At 41.8% G+C, this 21,682-nt stretch overlaps 1 long non-coding RNA gene across 1 annotated transcript in view; it reads right to left on the reverse strand.

The window, feature by feature from the left end:
* Window positions 1-21,682, reverse strand: part of LOC134736506 (uncharacterized) — a 108,892-nt gene that overhangs the window by 19,278 nt on the left and 67,932 nt on the right. The window contains exons 5-6 of the long non-coding RNA XR_010120571.1: window positions 4,628-4,743; window positions 4,039-4,245 (exon numbers count right to left, since the gene is read on the reverse strand). This is a non-coding gene — a long non-coding RNA (uncharacterized lncRNA). The remainder of the gene's footprint in view (window positions 1-4,038; window positions 4,246-4,627; window positions 4,744-21,682) is intronic.

The raw sequence follows: 21,682 nt of genomic DNA on the forward strand, positions 1-21,682 counted from the left end.
GTTCCCTCAATAAAAGATTTAATTCTGGCTGGGCACAGTGGCTCATGCCTGTAATCCCAGCACTTTGGGAGGCCAAGGCGGGTGGATCACAAGGTCAAGAGATTGAGACCATTCTGGCCAACATGGCGAAACCCTGTCACTACTAAAAATACAAAAATTAGCTGGGTGTGGTGGCACATGCCTGTAGTCCCAGCTACTCAGGAGGCTGAGGCAGAAGAATCACTTGAACCCGGGAGGCAGAGGTTGCAGTGAGCCAAGATCGCGCCACTGCACTCCAGCCTGGAGACAGAGTGAGACTCCGTCTCAAAAAAATAAAATTAAATTAAAAAAAATAAAAGATTTAATTCTACAAGAAGAAATAGGAATTTAAAAAAGAAAACTGTATCCATGCAACAGAAGGCAAACCTAAAGTACAAAGTAACCTACTGCAGAATGATGCATATAGTATAATACTGTTTAAGTAATATTTAAACCCCTACCAAAAGACTATGTACTGTTTATTAAAATATCCACATATAGTAAAGTGGGAAACATGGACAGAAATGACACCTACCAGCTTCAGGACAATGGCAGCCACGGGAGAGGGAGCAGAGAATGAAATTGAGAGGAACATACAAAAGGCCCCAACTATATCTGTAACACCTATAATTCTTACTATTTGAACTCTTGTCTCTACTCAGGAACTGAACAGAAGCCAGTGATTTTTTTTTGAAAGAGAATTGTTTGGAGGAAATGGTATCTCCTCACTCTCTGAAATCTTACGACCTGAAACTCAAGACCTACGTAGATTCCGATAAAATGGTGCGCATTGCTCTCTAAGCTTCCTGTCTGAACCATCACTATCCAAGCTCACTAACTGCATAGAATCAGAGCGCACAGGATACCAAGTTTCTGTTGCTTTAAAAATATAAGGTCTTAAGCAAAATAGTAAAATGCTAACAATTTGTTAAATCTGAATGGTAGGTACTTTTGTGTTTAAATATTTCAAATATTAACAAAACAATTTTTTACTAATAATTTGTGGAAAGCAATGCCATGGCTTCCTTTCAGAGTCACAACACAAACACAAACTGGTGTCCGTATAGCTGACAGCACTTTGTGTTGGCCACGCTGGGGGAGCAGCAAGGTATCGCCACTTCCTGAGCTGCTTCATCTGCGTTTGGGTCCCCAGTGCCACCAGACAGAGCTGGGCTGTGCCCCCCACTTCGTTCACAAATTTACAGAGTTAGGAGGAGACATTCAAAGATACATGACTGTATCTGATGAATAAGTTCTCGGACAAGGCCAATTTTTATTTAAAAGAAAATACAGTCCCAAGAGGAAATTTACTTAAGGAAGGTGACCCATACTTGGAAGTTGAAGGGGTATGCTGGACCAGGGGCAAGGAGAGCTAATACCAAGGTAAATGTGTAGAGAACCGCAGGAACAGTGATGTGAATGTGAACATGAATCAGGGGCCACCAGGATGTCTCCTGACTAGCAACTGGACCACAGAGCCCACAGCCCACTGTGCCAGGGTGAGGGCTAGACATCCAGCCTCCAGAAACTTGAACTGGTTCTCTGGATGGTAGCAAAAAAGGGGACTGATTAATGGACAAGTCTAACTCATTCCATGATTCTGAGGAATCTTTTGGGAGAAAAACCCAAGAGAAGTCTAAACTTCCTGCTGATTTGACAGGTGGGGCCTGGACTTTTGTGATTTGGGTATTTGAGAGGAATTGTTATCTTATATTGGAGATACAGATTGCTGACGGCAAGGCTTTGGGCTACTGACTTTATCCTCATCATTTGTACGCTTGGCAAAGAAGAAGCAGAGGTAGAAAGATTTCAAAACAGCAGCCTATCCCCAAGCAATATTGCAGTCAGTGAGACCTTTCCTGACCACTCTATTTAATACTGTATTCCTCCCAGCACATACTCTGGACCTGTCTCCCAGCTTTATTTTCCTTAGTAGAAGGATTACCTTAATGTTTAAAGAATTATTTAGTATTTTTTCTGTCTCTCCAACTAGGATGTAAACTCCATGAAGTCAGAAATTATCTGTTCTGTTCACGGCTGGTCTGTAAGTTTCAGAGCAGTGCCTGGCACAAAATAGAAGCTTAGTAAACATTTATTGAATGAATGACCCAACCTGTGTTTGGTTTTGGAGTGTGCTCAGACATAACACATACGTCACAAACACTCTCAGTGAAATAAAATTTATGGGAGACCATTGATTTGGACTGAGCTCCTGCACTAAACCCTGACAAACCAATCTAACGTGAAGTCACTCATGCTAAGGCTCCATGTCACCAAACTGAAACCTAAGCTGTTTACCTTTAAGATCTGGCCTTCTGAGAAATCAGGAGAGACAGTAGCCTAATATCCAAATAGGGCCGTTTACCAAGAAACAGGAGATTCACAGCAACCAATCAAAAGCGGCCCAGTCAACTGAGCTTGTTATAAGGGAGCCCCTCTGCTTTAACCCACACAAGGAGAGTAACCTGAAGTGACCTGATGTTAACCAATCTGCTTTTTGCAGTAGGCTATCTCCCCGTTCCTGCTCAAGTTGCCTTACAGAAACCCACTGTTCTGCCTCACCCAGTGGAGCTCTAGTCTGTTTTGTAGACTGGATGCTGCCCAGTTCACGAATCACTAATAAAAGCCACTCAGCCCTTCTCAGCAGACTCAGGGCTTCGTGCTTGCTAAATATAATGGAATCTAGAAACAGTGTGAATGGAGCACCCTGTTTTTGGTTTTAAGCTGAAAGAAACCCCAAGACAGGTTAGGAGAAAGCAGCCTGCCCAGACCACAGTCGTTGCCTACGGATCAGAAAGAGGCCTCGGCTGGAGTGAGGAGCAGAACCTTCCCATGGAACCCAGGGTCACACCAACTCTGAGGAGCCCAGTGACACACATGGGCCTGGAAAGGAAGTCGCCAGGATAGGCCGGCTGGGGACAGCGCCTGGCTCTCCACTTCTGCCCCATGGTGCCTCTGGGAGTGATCTCACCTCCTGTCCAAACCCCAGACTTCCAGTAGCTTCTCCAGCTTTTCTTTTACTATTAAAAAAAAAAAAAAAAGACAGAGAGAGAGAGCTGGGGAGAATTAGAGAAGGCAAAAGGTGGAGGGGCAGACGGGCTGGGCTGAACTGGCAAGCGTCCTCCCAGGGGCAGCTGTGTGGGAAAGGGACTGAGGCTGGACGTTAGCTAGAGCTCTGCTGTGATGGAACAAAAATAAAGTCCCTTTTCTGCAGGGTGGGGGATTCCTGAAACAATGTCCATTGTGGACTTCTAAAGCCTGGCTGGGGCCCCAGCTTCTAAAAGGGGTTTTGAGTTGTAACAGCAACAACAACTCAGCTGCTTTTCATGGTGATCCCTAGGCCACCCCATCCTGATGGCCTGACCTTCAGGAGGACAAGGTGAACTGTTCCCCTTATCTCGCCTTGCTTGACAGGACAGGGTTATCAGGAGGGGAATCAAGTTCAAGTTTTGTTTTTTTTTTTCTCCCTTCTGGTATTTTCTACTGTACACGCTGCCAGAGGCGATGACAATGGTGGAAACTAATAAACTACATGTATAAGCTTTTCTTTCTGGTACAACACAGGTTATGAGTTTCTCTCCCTCTTTTAATCCTTGCTTAAAGTCTTTTCTTTTCCTTGCCTGTGGAGTTCAGCACTTGCCTTGCTAAAGGCCTCTGCCTTTTGTTCTGGCCTGAAGCACAAACTTCAGTGGCAGCCTCCTTATTTAGGGCACGCTTTCTCATCCTCTTTCTGTTTCTCCTTCCCTGTGTCTGTCCCTCCCTCCCCTTCCCTTCTCCGCACCCCACTCCCCTCCCCCAAATCCAGTTTATTTGTTTGAAATTGCCAATACAGCATTTCCTACACTGACAGTGGCACCTGAGGTATGGATTCTGAGTTTCCAGTTCACTGCCCGAACGACTCAGGGCATTTATTTCATGGGCCTCTTCCAGGTGGAGCAGGTAGGGAGAGATGCTAAATAACTGACTTGCCAGAGTGTATTCATAATACGAGTTCCCTCTGCATAAACTAACGCGACTTACATAATTAAATGCATGTAAATCTTCCCTGATTGGCAGTGTTGGTCCCTGGTTTGGGAATGTCAGAGAAGGCTGGCAGGTGGCATAGAAGGGAGGTGGGCTTGCCAGGTATCTGCATCCCTCTTCATGGCCTCCCTCTTCCAGGGATCTTCACTACTGCCTCCAAGGCTCCACCAGCCAGAGGACCAGGCCTCTGAGCATCTCAGGCCCCTGGGAGGAGAAAGGTAGGAAACAGAAATGGCCTTGCCTTATTCTGCATATCTAAAAGCAAATTACCTTAGCTCCAAACTCAAAAAAAAAAAAAGTACTTCTATATGGAAACAGCACCCATCAATCGCTGGTAAATTATCACCTTCTCCCTTCACAAACACATATCCAGCCTTAATTCAGATGATCTTTGACTTAGAAGTAAGAACCCGCAGAAGGACTTTCAGATGTAGATTCCAGTAATTTTGTCACAGATTACTACAGGATGGGAGGTGACCTTCAACACAAATAATTCCTCAGTTTAGACTGAAACCACCAGAGAATATCTGAATAAACACAGTATTTGTCTCCAACAGCTCAACTCTCTTTGGCTGCACCATCTCACCTGTAGCTGTGTTGTCGCTAAGCCCTGGCTGGGAGGAGAGAGTTGGATGGATCCATCTCTGCCTTGCCGCGTGGGATTGGGAAAGCCACTTTCCCTCTGGGCCTGTGTTTCCTCGGCTGTAAATTAAAAATTAAACTGAATTATTTCTAAGATCCCTTCCATGTTTAATATTCTATGAGCCTGAGATGAAATTTGACTACTAGTATCCAAGTCCATTAATGATTGTTAATCCCTAGACATCCCCACAAGAATATGAGCTACCGGTGACTTCAATACTTTTGTTAAATATACATATAATCGAAATATAATATATACGCAGAAAAACACATAAATGTACTGCTTGATGGGTTTTCCCAAACTGAACATACCCTTTGTAACCAACACCCTAATCCAGAGGCAGAACATTCCCGGCTCCCACAGAAATCCCTCACCCGCCACCTTTCCAGGCTCAGGTTCCATATTAACGCTCCATAAATAAATTTTGACTCTACAACTACTCTGCCTTCAATTCTGTTACATAGGCAAATTCACAAATAGTCCACACCTGCATTGTAATAAACAATAGGGGACAAAATAAGCAGTTCTAGGGAACTAGAAATGGTCCTTTATTACCCAGAGAAAGAGCTTGTCAAACACAGGAGATACACAAGAGCATGAATAAAACGAGAAATGGCTTAAAACATGACAATTGTGGCAGCGGTCAACAGCATTGATTCCTTGAGTGCTCCTGCCTAGATGTGGAAATCAGCTCATTACTGAAAGGAAAATAACAGCATTTACACTGATTTCCAACACCAAACACACACACACACACACACACACACACACACACTGGCATAGTTCATTTCGGTCACTGAATATAACTCCTTCTTTTAGAGAAAAACAAATGTTTAGGGTTTCATGAGTCATACAAACTTATGCAAAGCACATTATAAACACAATACAACCTCTATGAAGATTGATTTGTAATTCTCATATCGGCGTATTGAGGGGTCATTGATGGATTTGCTTTATATTCACCGGCCATGAAATCAAATCGTGGAGCCTGATTCTACCCTCTGGGATGGCCCAGAATTGGGAAGTGACTGGAGCTGAACTTTGTTAGGCTGCTGGTATTTTTTCCTAGGTCAGGAGGAAGGGTAGGGGTTTTATATTTGGAAGGGTCTATAGAGGACCTGCAGTGCAAACCCTGTATTTTACAGATAAGCAGTTTGGACCCAGAACAGGGAAGGGAGTTGACCAGTCACCGGCCAGATGGTGGCAGGCCAGGGAACTCCTGTGCTCTTTCTGCTACCCCACGGGCCATCCCTGATCCCGTGCCCTGCTGTGGCAGCTCCTGCATGTGGAGTTACCTGCTATTCCCTTTCGCAGCACCAAAAGCAGGGGAGATGGGAGGAGCTGCCACTAGCGCCCACAGCCCTTCTCTTCTTGGCCTTGTGTGGTCAACCAAGACTGTCTTTTGCGCTTTTTCCTTTTTGAATGTAGATTTAGGAAGTTGAGGTAACCTCATCCCCTAATTCCTGCCACTTCACCTCACCTCTCCATGCCAGTTCCCTCTCTTGTTTGGGGGAGGTCCTTGTTTTTCTCCTCCTCCATTCTAGCCCCTGTGTGCAACCGCTCCTCCCTGCAGGTGCCCTCTTTAATGAGTTTGATGCACACAGTGTCCTTGGTTGTCTGTGTCCTTGTAAAGTTTAGCTTGATGGGTGTAGAGGTTTCTAAATTACATCAATGTTAGTGTGCTACAGACTTTCTTCTGGTTCTTTCTTGTTTTACTCACCACGTGTCTGAGTTCTATCCATGAAGGATATGCACATTGAGTTGATTCCATCTAACTGCTATGATATATTCAATAGTGTCGAGGGCCATATTTTACATCTAAGCTCTCCTAATAAAGGGTGAATTTTGGCAATCTCCCCAGCTCCCCTCCTGATGGCCTTCCCTTTCTCCCTGGCTGCCCAATGGTTGGACCCTGTCCTTCCTGCCTCCAGGCTGTGCGTCCTCCCCACTGTGTACTATTACTCTCTCTCTGCAGATTGCCAACTTTTTCTTTGCCAATTTCACAACTTCTCCTCAGTTTCACCAGCCAAACTTTCTGCACAACTGGATATCAGATTCCACCTCCTCCACCAGGCCTTTCCCGCTTCCAGCAGTCCTCAGCTTCTACACAGCCAGAACACACTTTGTCCATATTATTCCTTTTTGATTCTTGATGACATCTTGCTTCAATTTGCTAGGTAACCTGAATAAATCCCGGAGCCCTACATGGTCCATTCTCAGCCCAGTGGCATGTTTGGAGAAACACAATCCAACAATTTAAATTAATTACTAATGCTTCAATTCTTTACTCAATTTCTCTAGCAAATATTAAAAGAAAGAGAGAATGATCAATGCACAGCAAACACCATCGGAAACAAAACAAAGCAGCCGGGCACAGTGGCTCAAGCCTGTAATCCCAGCATTTTGGAAGGCCGAGGCGGGTGGATCACCTGAGGTCAGGAATTCAAGACCAGCCTGGCCAACATGGTGAAACCCTATCTCTACTAAAAAATACAAAAATTAGCTGGGCATGATGGCAGGTGCCTGTATGGCGGGCATGTATGGGTGTATGGGTGCATGTATGCCTGGTGCATGTATGTATCAGTGCATGTATGCATGGGTGCATGTATGGGTGTATGGGTGCATGTATGGGTGTATGGGTGCATGTATGGGTGCATGCATGGTGGGCATGTATGCCTGTATGGGTGCATGATGGCGGGTGCCTGTATGGCGGGCATGATGGCGGGTGCCTGTAATCCCAGCTACTTGGGAGGCTGAGGTGGGAGAATCGCTTGAACCCAGGAGGCGGAAGTTGCAATGAGCCGAGATTGTGCCACTGCACTCCAGCCTGGGTGACAGAGTAAGATTCTGTCTTAAAAAAAAAAAAAAAAAACAAAAAAAAAAAACAAAAAAAAAAAACTTCTCTCCCTATCACAGCCTCTCTCAAAATCTCTTGTATCTTTAAGGCAAAAGTTATCCGCTTTGCTGTTTCAGCACCATCTTCCCTTTTGCTTTTTCCCCATACCAGAAATGGCCACCAACACTTTTCCTCTGCTCAGCCGCCAAGCTGGGTCACACCAGGGTAGGTGGACGAGGGGCAGCTTTGTTTCTCCCAGAGCTCCTTTCTTGTGAATGTTTAAGCACAAAGACCCCTGGGAAAGCTAATTCTATCCAACTATTTTTCTGTGGAACTCTGATGAATGTAGTTCTCTGCTTTATAGCAATTATTTAACTTTGCAGCAGTCTTGTGGTTTTGGGAAAATTAACCAAAGTCCCAGCCCCAAGGGTGGGCCTTAATTGGCATAACCATGCAATATAATCTCATCCTCTTTCTTTGCTGTGGTCAGGAGATGGGACTGAGCCACTTATCACATGGCTCTCCCTGTCCATAATAATTGATTAGTCTAATCCAAATGAACTGCAGGACTTGCCTTGTTGTGCTGAATCAAGAGAAGCTCTTTCTTGCTTCGGTGGGGGTAGGCTGAGGCTGCGGCGGCCTTTTTATTCTGATGGAAGCCAGCCTGTGGATGAAGCCAGTGCATGGAGGAATGCAGTCTGGAGACTCACAGGGACACAGGAACCACAGCCCTGGAAGAACCGTCCCTGCCACCTGCAGCACTGTGGGAGTTACCTTAGCCACAAAGTTTCTCCTGTTGTTTGAAACGGTTTGAGTTTGGTCTGCTATTTTAGTCTGCAACCAAAGGTACTCTTCCTCCTTCCAACCTTGCTGACTCTGGCTTATGTTTGTTTCTTCTAGCTAGCTGCAGGCACCTCCAGGGACAAGCCACGAAATACGAATTGAGTAAATCCAGTGATTCTGCATACAAATCAAATGCTCATATTTGTATTTAAAAGAGATATTACACAATGTAAAGATGAAAAGTAAAATTCATGCTAATAATTTGAATTTGAATTTAATAATTTATGTCACCATTTCAGTTGCCTCTTTTTTAAAATGGGATTTTTAAAAATTGCCTCATCTGACAGGATTACATGAACTATCATATGTAAAGTGCCTGGTTCTTTGTTTAATGCTTAGTCAATGAGCATTTAGTAAATGGTTTTCTTTTCCTTTTCTCTTCTTCCTTAAAGCAGGAACTGGGCCACACAGCAGGAGGTGAGCCACAGGCAAGCGAGCATTACCACCTGAGCTCCGCCTCCTGTCAGATCAGCAGTGGCCTCAGATTCCCATAGGAGCACCAACCCTATTGTGAACTGTGCATGTGAGGGATCTAGGTTGCATGCTCCTTTTGAGAATCTAATGCCTGATGATCTGAGGTGGAACAGTTTCATCTCAAAACCAACCTCTCCACCTCTGGTTCGTGGAAAAATTGTCTTCCACAAAACCAGACATTGGTGCAAAAAAGGTTAGGGACCCCTGCCTTAAAGGACTAGTCATTTGTAGGGAGTTAAGAGAGATACATTTGCATCCTGATACAAAGGAAAAAAAAGAAGAAGAAAAAGAAAGGGGAAAGACTGTTGCTGTAAGTCAAACTCAACAAAAAGAATGTTGGCCTCTAAGCCAGATGATTGGGGAATGGAATCCAGTGTGGGCTCTTTGAGATTCTTCAAGTCCCATCACAAGGACCCTACCCTGTCTCCTTCCCCCTGCAGCAAACCTGGCTCCTGTACTGCCTCCTGATCTCCCAGAGCAGGCTGCTGTGTCAGTGGGTGATTGTCCCCAGTCAGTGTTGGCGTGGCTGGAACTGGGAACCCAGAAGGGCTATGGCTCCACATAGAACCAGCATGGGGCCTGTTCTGGGAAAGAAAGTGTGAGACTCCTGTCTGTGGAAATGGGTAGAGGATTCCTAAGTAAAGATGGCTTTTTTCTTTAAAGATAAACTTTTTGTTATGGAAAATTTCAATCACATACAAAATAGACACTGGTATATGAGCTCCTCTGTACCCATTACCGGCTTCAACTGTTATCAACACCTGGACAGTCTTGTTTCACCTGAGTCTCTACCCACTTGGCCACGTTCTATGTTATTTTTGAGACAAATCAAAAACATATCACTTTATCAGAAACCGTTTCTTTTTTTTCTTTTCTTTTCTTTTTTTTGAGATGGAGACTTGCTCTGTCACCCAGGCTGGAGTGCAATGGTGCCATCTTGGCTCACCGCAAACTCCACCTCCCAGGTTCAAGCAATTAGCCTGCCTCAGCCTCCCAAGTAGCTGGGATTACAGGCGCATGCCACCACACCCAGCTAATTTTTGTATTTTTGGTCGGGACAGGGTTTCACCATGTTGGCCAGGCTGGTCTTGAACTCCTGACCTCAAGTGATCTGCCTGCCTCGGCCTCCCAATGTGCTGGGATTACAGGCATGAACTACTGCACCCATCCATAATATTACATTTTCAAGGCTTTCCTAAGAGGTAGAGATGGCAGCAAGGATGTGCCACCACCTGCTTTCCTCCTTGCCCCAATCTTGATTACCCCAGGAGCACTCTTGCACTGCGGATGTGTCTAATTCAGCCTAGCATGGCTGATTGCAGAGTTGTGGTTGGTGCTAATGAATATTGCTTTCATTTCTCCCAGCCCAGAGCACTTGTATCTAAAGAGACCCTCACATCATGGTGGTAGTCCCATTCTCCCACATAGGTACTTATTTTAGGGGTTAAAAAAAATCTTTGTTTTCTTGTACCTTTTTAAAATGTAGAGTTGAAAAGCTACTCATCTTTATTTCCTATTCCCAGGAAGCCTGCTTTATAAACTTGAGGGGAGGGGGTTTCATGTACTTTTCTATTAAAAGAAGGTATTACTTTGCCTTGAAATAATTTTCTGAAAAATCATTTGGGATTTTTTTATGGCTATGATGTACTTCTCATTTCTTAATTTCCTTCTCGAACATGTATCTGTTTTGATCTTTGATTTCCTTTAAACTTACAGTGAGGTAAATGTATTCTCTTACCACCACCTTTGATGCATCCCAAATTATACCCCTTGGAATTGCTTCAGTATTATTCATTTCAAAATGGTTTCTCAACATTTCTTGAATTTCATTTATACAGGTAAAGTCTTTAAGCAAAAGGTTATTTTGGGGCCAGTGCTCACAGAATCCTGAGCTTACTCGGCCTCTTGAGATGATTTCCTTTGGAAGCAACCCAGGAAAGAATTCAGGTTGAGAGCTACAAAGCACAGCAAAATGGGCAGAGAATTAAATATATATATCGGAATGCATTTGCATTTAAAAACTAGAGTGGAATTCCTGATTTTTTTCCAAAGACCTATTAGATTGATATGTTTGTTTATTTCATAATTTAATCTTTCAATTGTAGATTTAATATCCAATTAAACCCCCCTTTTAAAATAACACTGGCTTCAGAGGAAAATTAGCATGTTAAGAAAAGAAGCGTGCTCATCATTTGAAGTCTGTATAGAGCTCAAGCAATGACAGTCGACCTCACTAAAAAGATGATTTCCAGTAGCCAAATAGCTGATTGGTGAAGTAATTATGTTATTTAGGGCCCTTCTCCAGCGCTGAAAGATGAATCACATTTGCATAGGTAAAAACAAAGACTCAAATGGGAGAAAATAAACCAAAGTTGTTTTGCAGAAACAAAGAAAAATAATGTTCAGTAGTGTCTCTTTCCGAAACATTTTCCTTCTGCTGCCAATCTATGCAGGCTGGAACCCAAATCCTCGGTGGAGCATTGAGTATGAAATCTGGGCATGTCTCTGAGGCTCCAGGTCCCACAGAGTAGCTGCAGCATCATTGTAACACTCAGTGACAGAAGCTAAGTTTTAAAAGACAATAAATTGTACATCTATGATCATAGCAGCATTATTCACACTAGCCAAAACACAGAAGCAACCCAAGTATGCATCAATGAATGAATGGATAAACAGAATGTAATGTACATAGACAATGCACTGTTATTCATCCCTAAAAAGGAAAGAAACTGTGGCACAGGCTACAACATGAATGAACCTTGGGGACAATATGCGAAGTGAAATAAACCGATTGCAAAAGACAAATACTGGGCTATTTCACTTAAATGAGGTACCTAGAGTAGTCAAATTCATTGAGACAGAAAGTGCAGTGATCATCAGGGCTGGAGAGAGGAGGAAATGATGAGTTTCTGTTTAACGGGTACAAAATTTCAGTTTTGCAAGACGAAAGCGTTCTGGGGAGGGATGGTGGTGATGGTTGCACCGTAACGTGGATGTACTTAATGCTGCTGAACTGTTCAAAATGGTCACCATGATAAAGTCTATGTTACTTTTATTTTATAATTTTTAAAAATTGGTTAAAAAGACAATTAAAATTGTAGGATTTTGGCCAGGCTTGGTGGCTCACATCTGTAATCCCAGCACTTTGGGAGGCCAAGGCTGGCAGATCACTTGAGGTCAGGAGTTCAAGACCAGCCTGGCCAATATGGTGAAACTCCATCTCCACTAAAAAATACAAAAGTTAGCCACTGTGGTGGTGTGCACTTGTAATCACAGCTACTTGGGAGGCTGAAGTAGTAGAATCACTTGAACCCAGGAGGCAGAGGTTGCAGTGAGTCGAGATCACGCCATTGCACTCCAGCCTGGGCAACAGAGTGAGATTATATCTCAAAAAAAAAAAAAAAAAAAGTAGGATTGAAACAAATGGACAGGCCCTCTAAGGTGTCACTGAGAAGCACCACACATATACAGGCTCCCCAAAACACCTATACACCCCACGTATTTCCTTTCCAGTTGTGTTGACAGACATTCCCAGCATCACTCTATTGCTTGAGGTCAGGACCAGCTTTAAGGGGGCACAAGCAGTGCAGTTGCACGTGGCCCCACATTTGGGATTAGGGCTCTCTGGTTGTGGTCACCATCTTGAAATTCTTAATCATTTTATTTGTGAATTCGTGTTTCGTAAGTGAAATCCAATGGGACAATGGAGCATACATTGGGGTCTTTGGCTGACACATGGTCCAACCTCCTGCTGACACCCCACTTCCCCTGGGATAGTTCTCAGTACCTATCTCCTTCCATAGCCCAGAGACCCAGGGCTGACCTTGGCCCTCAGCAGGCTGGCAGCTCTACACTCTGCCAGGGGTGCCTCAGTGGGGGCAAGTCTCTGGCCTACCTCTGATCCAGGCATGTAGCTGTCTTGGTACAGAAGTTGCAATACTCTTAGAGGTCATTTGTGCTTGTGAGGCTGACTCTGTGGGACTTTCCTGCCCTTGACCTGGAAATGGCTGGTTGGTGCAGCAGCTGGTAGGAAGAAGGAATGGGACAGACATTAAGCCCCATGTGCCCTGAATTGTGGGGGAGAGCCCGGGCCTTCCTTGAGGGTGTGCAGTCTCCCTGCAATTATCCCTGTGCCTGAGGGAGTGTTGGTCCAGGCCCACTCCACCACCTGGGGAGCCTCTCTTCCTCCTTCCAACCTTGCAGACTCCGGCTTGTGTTTGTTTGTTCTGGCTAGCTGGAGGCACCTCCAGGGACAAGCCACGAACTATGAGTTGAGCAAATCCAGTGATTCTGCATACAAGTCAAATGCTCATATTTGCATTTAAAAGAGGTATTATACAATGTAAAGATGAAAGGTAAAATTCATGCTAATCATTTGAATTTTAATTTTTCTTTACTTAGAATGACATTAAAAAGCAAATAAAAAACAACATGACAAATGAAGAGAGAAGCTGCAGAAGGTAGGAAAAAGCTTTATATTTTAGTACCTTTAACAGCACTTCTTTCCTGATTTTTGAATTGTGCACCATGCCCAATAAATTATGTCACTGGTCCCATTTTGGGGTTAGCATTATCTCTAGGAGACCCATTAGGATACCAGTGTGTTCTCTTAAGGCAGGAGTCAGTAAACTTTTTCTGTAAAGGGCCAGAGAGAGTATTTCAACATTGTAGGTTTTTCTAGTCATAGAGTCTTTATCTTGACTACTTAACTCCCCCATCAGAGTTCAAAAACAGCCATGGACATTATGTAAATGCCAAGGCATAGCTATGTTTCAATAAAACTTTATTTACAAATAGATGGGGCCATGGGTCACCATTTGCCAACTTCTGTCTTAAGGGGAAGAAAGACCATTCATATCTCCCCTCAACCCCAGTTACCAACTCAGCCAGGGTCCATCTCAGAAGGTAAGCATAAGACCGCCCCGCTAGTAGGAGATGAAGATCAGTCCTCACTCAAAAGTTTTGTTTTAGCAAGAATAATGTGGAAAACTCTGACAAAGAAGAGTATAGTTTGAAGCATCCATAATGCAAACACTGTGGTATTGGCACATGACTGGACAGAAGGAACAACGGACAGAAATAGGCCCAGTTACATGTGGAACTTTATATATATATTTGATAAGGTGCTATCGCATATCAAGAAGGAGGAGTTGGACTTTTTAGTAAGTGATGTTGGGTTAACTGAAAGGCCATATAGAAAATATAAAGTTGAATTTTTTCTTCACCCAGTCACAGAAAGATAAATTTCAAATGGGTCAGAAATTTAAAGGTAAATAAAAATGAAACCATATACATATTAAAATAAAATATGGATGAATTCTCCTATAACATGGGAATGGGAAAACCCATCCTAACTATGACTCAAAATTCAGATGAAATAAGGAACAGATGGATAAATCATTACTTATCAATTTAAAATAACGGAACACTTTTGTATGGTGAGAAGCCACGTAAGCAAAGAAAAAAAGAAAGAAAATGAGTGACAAACTAAAGAAAAATTTGCAATGAATTTAAAATATAAGATTGATTAACTAAATACTCTGTAGTCCTGAATTTGAATTAGAAGTATCAGCAAGAACTCAAAATATATTTTTTCTTTAAAATATAAGCTACAGACTGGGGAAAATATGTGCAAAAAACATATTTGATAGAGGACTATTATTTAAAATATACAAAGAACTCTTAAAACTCAATGATAACAAACAACCCCATTAAACAACGGACCAAAGACCTTAACAGACACTTCACTAAAGAAGATATACAGATGGCAAGTAAGCATATGGAAAGATGTTCCCCATCATACGTCATCAGGGAATTGAAAATTAAAGCAACAATGAGATACTACTACGCACCCATTAGAATGGCCACAATCCTAACACTGACAATACCAAAGGCTTATAAAAATGTGGTGCAACAGAAATTCTCAACAGGGTCTTTGCATTCCCTGCTGGTGGGAATGCAAAATGGTACAGCCAATTTGGAAGATAGTTTGGCAGTTTCTATCAAAGCTAAACATACTCTTACCAATCTCTGTCCCTTCTGCTCATTTTTTCTGAGAACATAAAACTGCTCTTTAAAAAAAAAAACCTCTTTTTAAAAATTAAAAAATAGATTGTAAAAACGCATATTTACTCTGAAAAAGCCCAGAAATAAAAGCCAACCCTGTACCACTGAATATTCCTAGTGTCCAGATTGTGGTCTTTAAATGCCATTTCCACTAAAAGGAACCAGGGGGAATAGCTGATTTCTCCAAGAGAAAAAGCTAATTCCAGGTCTAGGGTAGGAACTATACAAGATGAGCCTGGGGCATCTTGTTATATCAGACAGCGCACAAGACATCAAAGACCACTGGAGCCAGGTCAAAAGAACTCAGGAGCCAACTTGCAGAGGCTCCCCAGAGCCAAAAGTGGAATAAAATGGCCATCAATATTGAAAAAAAACTGCAGTGGATCGAAACACACCAAATATGTTTAAATCCATGAGTCCAGAATAATACTTGAGAAAGAAACTCATTGATCACATTTAATGGATCAACAAACAACTAGGGAACCAGCAAACAACTTTGAACCAAGCATTTATCTTGCCTTTCCTGCATGAATTACATCTCAACATTTCAGAATAACTAGATCATTGATAAAATGTTTGAATTTAGAAAATATGTGTTAATAAATGAAGAGGGAATAATAGAATTAGGAATGATCATCAGTGGCTGCTGACATTGCAAAAAGGGAGACAAAAAGTCATTATGTGCCTCTTGTGGGAGGTGCACAATGTCATCTTTAAAGTGTTGCCAAAATGTTGAAGCTGAATCTGATTGAGACTTCATTCTAGATCGAAAAACCGATTAAAAAAAATACAATGGATAAAATTACATTTTAAGTACATCATAAAGATGTAGTCAGCAAAATCTTGACTGTAGAATACTTTGAAGATGAAATGAAGTTTAGATCAAAGACTAAACTGCAAGGAAAAGAGGGAGAGAATGAAAGAGGAGGAGGAAGAAAAGAAGAAGGAGACATTCTTTTTTTTTTTTTTTTTTTGAAACAGAGTCTCACTCTGTCACCCAGGCTGGAATGGAGTGACGCGATCTTGGCTCACTGCAAGCTCCACCTCCCCGGTTCACGCCATTCTCCTGCCTCAGCCTCCTGAGTAGCTGGGACTACAGGCGCCCGCCACCACGCCCGGCTAATTTTTTGTATTTTTAGTAGAGACGGGGTTTCACCATGTTAGCCAGGATGGTCTCGATCTCCTGACCTCATGATCCACCCACCTCAGCCTCCCAAAGTGCTGGGATTACAGGCGTGAGCCACCGCACCTGGCCGAGACATTCTTAAAAATTAAAACAGTTAAGCAACATATCAGCCTTTATAAAGTGTTGAACTTATTTGAAATAGGCTTCCAAAAAATGAACTATAAAAATCACTGGGCCGGGTGCAGTGGCTCATACCTGTAATCCCAATACTTTGGGCGGCCGAGGTGTGGGGATCTCTTGAGCTCCAGAGTTTGAGGCTAGCAGGGGCAACATAGTGAGACCCTGTTTCTACAAAAAAATAAAAAAATTAGCCGGGCATAGTGGTGTGTGCCTGTGGTCCCAGCTACTTGTGAGACTGAGGTAGGAGGATCACTTGTGTCCAGAAGGTTAAGGCTGCAGCGAGCTATGATCACAGCACTGCCCTTCGGCCTGGGCAACAGAACAAGACCTTGTCTCAAAAAAAGAAAAATATTGATAAGACAATTGGGGAAATTTGGAACACTGGATAGTTAGTAATATTAAGTAATTGTTATTAATTTCATTTCATTGTAAAGATAGTATTTGGGTTATATTTTAAAATAATTCTTTTATTTTAGAAATACACACAACAACATTTGTGTAAGATTGTGATATCTGAGATTAGCTTCCAAATCCACATGAAAGAAGAGGAGGAGAAATAATGTGAAACAAGAGTGGTCATGAGTTGATCATTCTTGGATCTGTTATGGATATGTGTGAATTCATTGTATCACTTTCTCTACTTTTGTATATGTTTGAAATTTTCCATGATAAGACACTTTTTTTTAAGTTTTGTTTCCTTTTGTGAAGAAATGGCTTTGAGGAGTTTTGGTTGTTTGCCTACAGCAGAAGCATGCAACAAGCACTTAATGAGCACCTACCACATACATAGCTTAGGGAGACCACCTGGATACTTCAATAGGTCAAAGGACACAAAGTAGCAGAGACATAGGATGAACAAGCCCAGAGATCTGATGTTCAACATGAGCACTAAAGGTAATAATATTGTCTTGTATTTGTGATTTTTGCCAAATGAGTAGCTTTTAGCTGCTCTTGCCACAAACACACACACAATGAGTAACTATGTGAGATGATAAATATGGTAACTTGCTTCACTATAGTAACCATTTTACTCTCTGTATGTATCCCATGATATCATGTTGAATACCTTAAATATGCATAATAAAATTTATTTTTTAAAAGTAGTTCAGGTGGAAGAGAATGTAGTATTGTGGTGTCAGGGGAAAAATGGAAAAGAGGGGATGTTTATTAGGAAAAAATACAAACCACTGTGAAATAGAGGCAGGCTCCAACAAAGAAACATTCAGATGTGTTTTCTTTAATGTCCTTGGATGGACCTATGAAAAAGCCAATTGTCTAAAAGGACAATAGATTCTGTATTTGAATGGAAGTTTAAGTTCTTTGAATTCTATTAGAATTAAATACCTTGAGAATTTACATTTTTAAAATTCGTTTATGATCAGAAACTAAACATTCTATTACAGTTTACAAGGTCTGCACTGTTATCTATAAAATAATGGATAAACAAATTCCTTGCAGAATAATTAACAATGCTCCACATTGCTGCTGCCACAGAACAATCTTGACCTTTATCTTACCTATCTATTTATTCCACTCCTGCTGTACTCCAGCAGCCCATGCTGGGCTTGAGGCTTGAGGTGGTCTCTTATGAGGACACAGGAAGAGCCCATACTCAAGTCAAGTTGCCTCAAGGCACAGGGGGTCTGTCAAAGTATGGAAAGACTGTGTGTGGAGTTGGAAAACCATCTGAACCAGAACTGCACCCAGAATTAACAAGATCCTTGGTTTCTCTCCAACTGACCCTGTTTTCTCCACATGGAAGCTCTCTTCCTCACTCCCCTGACCTTCCTCTTCTTTCCCTTGGCTTCTGTCCAGTCTTAACTTGCACAAGGACCATGAGAACCCCTTCAGATCTAGTTCTATCTCATCCCTTTGCAGTTCCACCATGGTGGTGTTTAGTTTCAGTTACTGAGTGAAGAAATACAGTTGGTCCAGCCTGTCTTCCATGTCATTGCAAAGCCTAAGGATTGCCCCTGGTCAAAGGCCTATGCATGTCCCATCAGCTGTGGCCTAGGGAGGAGGTGAGCTGAGTCACACAGCACAAAACATGGCTGCCTGTAACTGCCCCTTGAGCAGAGCCTGTGGATGGGGCAGAGTCTCTTAGAAGGGGCCCCGAGAAGTCTAGTACTGTGCAGATTTCTAATACATCCTGCCAGCTTTGAGCTGACTGCTACTAATTTTTATAGGAGTCTCGAAACCAGTTTGGGCCTCCATTTACCAAATCCCAAATTCCAACTCATCTCCAGTGAAGGAGATTTAGGATTTGGCAGCCTACTCAGTGCAACTTACCAGGAAATAACCTTGGGCCCCAGGAATAAAAATATTTTCAACTTCTGCCACCCTCTCAGCTCCTTAGAAGACACAAACAGAACCAATTACCATCTTGGCCACTAGGGAAAATGCTTAGGGTGAAGGGGTAAGTTTTGTTACTGCTGATATTCATCAGTGTTGAATCTACCAATAATTATATGACTAGCAGTTGTTTGCCAAACATTTGTGATATGATAGGCAGTGTTCCTGGAGCTCTTACATAGGCCGCCACATTTAATCCTCCCAACAATAGGTGTCTCTCTACTTGATAGATGAGTAAACTGAGGCTTAGAGAAGCTGAGTAGTTTGTCTGAGGTCACACAGCTATGAAGTGGCACATCTAGAGTCTGAATCTTGAACTGATTCCTTAATCAATATGTTACGTTGTCCTCTGTGCTGGATTCTATCACTGCTGCCTTGCGACCTCTGATCATGTCACTTAACTCCACTGGCCCTCATCATATCTTCAATAAAAAGGGCCCATCTTTTAATCATTGAAATATTTTTCCCACGTTGTTTGGACATGGTTAGGTGCCCAAGCTGCGGTCTCCGAGTGACCCGACTCATTCTGGGAACAAATGTCCCCGATTTAGCAAACTCATTCAATGGCTACAACATTTTCTGATAAGGAGGTCTTGGCCCGCACAGCATGCAAATGCATTTCAAAATGAACTCATTTATGATTGCTTTAAGAAAAACTCCAACATAATGAGTTTCTGTGGCTTTGTTTACAAAAAGTGAACTTTTAGACTCTGCAATTACACAAAGCAGTAAAGCAGCAAAGAAAGCCAGCATGTTAAATAATAATTGCAAATGTTATATAAATGAGAGTGGTTTGATTGAATTTATTAGATATGTGTTGCTGGCATTTTAAGATATAAAGCATTTATCACAAAATGATGATTTCTTCACTTAAGCTCATTAGGAAATCACACATCAATTCACACATAATTACAAGGGAATTTCTGCTGCTCCCCACAAATCATTACCATGTTAGCTGAAGTCGAATTGGTTTTTCCATGATTTGGAAAGATGAGTTCTCAACAGGAACCCATAGAGAGAGGAGCTACACCTCCCTGGGGTCCCCACATCCTTGAATCAGTCAGAGGAAAGAGTGGCCTAAGGACTTTCCTACAAAAGGCTAGGACTAGTCCCAAGCAAGAGGTGAGGTTTTCTCTCCATCAGAATCTCAGCATGTGGATCACCCTGCTCCGATAGATGATGAGTTAAGAGTCTAGAGATACTACTTACACCGGGCAAGTGATGACCACAATTTGAGAGAAAATTGGAAGTAGGAGAGAGAGAAGAGAAAAAAAAAATGAAGGGGGTATAAATATACGTTTATAAAATGTGTTCAATGTGAGTGTTATTTATAGTTAATGAGCAAGATACAAGGCTGCCAAGTGGCCATGAACCAACCAAGAGGAAGAACAGTCTTTTGATACTCCTATAGTTGGCGGATAATGGCTTCAGATTTTCTTAATATGCATCTTGTAAAATGTATACTTACTGGCCATTCAAAAGTGTCCTTCCTTGCAAGACTGACTCTCATCTTTCTTTCCTTTCACTATAAACGAGATAAATTAAATATACAAGGAAGTCATAGGATAGACAGAGTGGGAGACAGAATAAGGAAAAGGACATATGAGAGCAGTGACTGGTTATTAGAAGTAAAGAAAAATGGAGCTTTAGCTAGCATGAATCATCGGTCTATTTCCTTAATACATAAAGAGCTCTTATGAATCAATAAGAAAAAAGGCCAACAATTCATAGAAAAATGGGCAAAGATCATGAAAAGGTAACTGACAAAGAAAGAAATACAAATGACTTTCCAACACAGATAAGATACTTAATCTCATTTAAAATTAAATAACTGCAAATTAAAACAATAATGAGCTACAACTTTTAACCTATCGAGTTGATAAAAATCAAAAAAGTTAGATAATACACCATGTTAGTAAGGAAACACTCAAATATAACTGGTGAAGTTTCATGTGCAACAACTTCTCTGGGGAGTAAGATTTGTCAAATTTTTTTTTTTTTTTTTTTGAGACAGAGTTTCGCTCTTTCACCCAGGCTGGAGTGCAGTGGCGCGATCTCGGCTCACTGCAGGCTCTGCCCCCCGGGGTTCACGCCATTCTCTCCTGCCTCAGCCTCCCTTGTAGCTGGGACTACAGGCGCCTGCCACCTCGCCCGGCTAATTTTTTGTATTTTTAGTAGAGACGGGGTTTCACCGTGTTAGCCAGGATGGTCTCGATCTCCTGACCTCATGATCCGCCCGCCTCGGCCTCCCAAAGTGCTGGGATTACAGGCGTGAGCCACCGCGCCCGGCCAAATTTTTAAATAAACATACGCTTTGACCCAACAAGTCCACTTCTATAAATTTATTCCATAGCTATATTTACACATGTTGGACAATTTACACAGGGATATTTATTGTAGTATTACAATAGCAAAAGAATGGAAAAACCTAAATTGTCCAACAATTAGAAAATAAAGAATGCCATGTAACAATTAATAAAAGAATAAGATAGGCTTATTTATATGTATTGAGAAATAATAATCTCCTAGAAATAAAACAAACTTTTAGAAAAGCAAGGGAAGTGTATAATATACTAACATTTATATAAAAGCAAAAAGATATAGATGTATATGTATACATATGAATATAGAACATATTCATATATAGAATGTATGAAAATAGAAAGAACCCTTTTCCTATGGAGAACTGGTAATAGAATTTGTTAGCATTGCCCATGCCAGACCAGCATTAGAAATTATAGAATTGATTTAATATAATTCTGAAGGCTTTTTATATTTCTCCATCAGAAAAATAATCTTTGAAATTTAAACTCGTGTGTGTGTGTATGTGTGTGTGTACATACACATGCATTTGCATGCGTATAAACAGTATATTTCTGGAAGGACACTAAAAAAAGTGTGGTGGTCTCTGAGAAACAAGGGGGTTGGGGACCTTGGAATCAGAAATTTTTTTACTGTAAGTTAATTCATAGTATTAGGCTTTTTTTTTTTAACCAAGTTACTATATTATATTTTTAAATCAAAAACCAGACGTATGGGTTGGGGGTGGGGGGACTCTTTGTGATAGAAATGAGGTCTGTGAGAATTATTTAAACCAAAAAAAAAATCACAAGTTAGGCTC

This window comes from Symphalangus syndactylus, chromosome 4 (assembly GCF_028878055.3).
Source record: "Symphalangus syndactylus isolate Jambi chromosome 4, NHGRI_mSymSyn1-v2.1_pri, whole genome shotgun sequence".
NCBI classification, from domain to species: domain Eukaryota; kingdom Metazoa; phylum Chordata; class Mammalia; order Primates; family Hylobatidae; genus Symphalangus; species Symphalangus syndactylus.